Here is a 648-nt window from a genome sequence, read left to right on the forward strand (position 1 = left end):
CGCCCTGCCTTGGGGCTCACCGGCCGATTTGGGCCAAATTAACCCCACCCCAAAAAAAAAAAAAAATTAAAAAAAAAAATCAAAGGCGCGGCGAAACCACGCAGCTCGGTCACCTCGATGACTGGGGATGAGGTCACCAAGGAGGAGGAGGAGGACACGAGGAGAAAAAAACCCCCACACACACCCACCCCGCGGAGCCCAGGACCTGGAAATGGGGAGGAAGAGGAAGAGGAAGGAGAGAGATGAAGTCGAGAACGTCAAATAACGGAATCGTTTTCGGAGGACGCCGTGACCGCGCACGCGGGGAGGTCCCCAACGGAGCCAACGAGGGACAAAGGCCACCCCGAGAAGAGCACGGAGGGCTTCAGCGAGGATATTTTGGAGGGGGGGGGAGGGGAGGAAGGGAGGGAAGGGGAAACCACCCCCACCGAACTGCGTTTTGAGTGAAATTTAGCTATTTTCTGGTGTTGTCCGTGCTTCCGAAACCGGCGTGGACGTGTCGCTGTGCTGTTTGTCAACGGTTCCCTCCGTGTCGGCTTTTTTTTTGGGGGGGAGGGAGGGGGACGGGACACACCCCACCTTGCCTTGTCACTGCGGCTCGCGTCTTTTCATTATTTTTTATTATTATTATATTTTTTTTTTGGGGGG

This window comes from Charadrius vociferus, unplaced genomic scaffold (assembly GCF_000708025.1).
Source record: "Charadrius vociferus isolate BGI_N301 unplaced genomic scaffold, ASM70802v2 scaffold470, whole genome shotgun sequence".
Lineage (NCBI taxonomy): Eukaryota > Metazoa > Chordata > Aves > Charadriiformes > Charadriidae > Charadrius > Charadrius vociferus.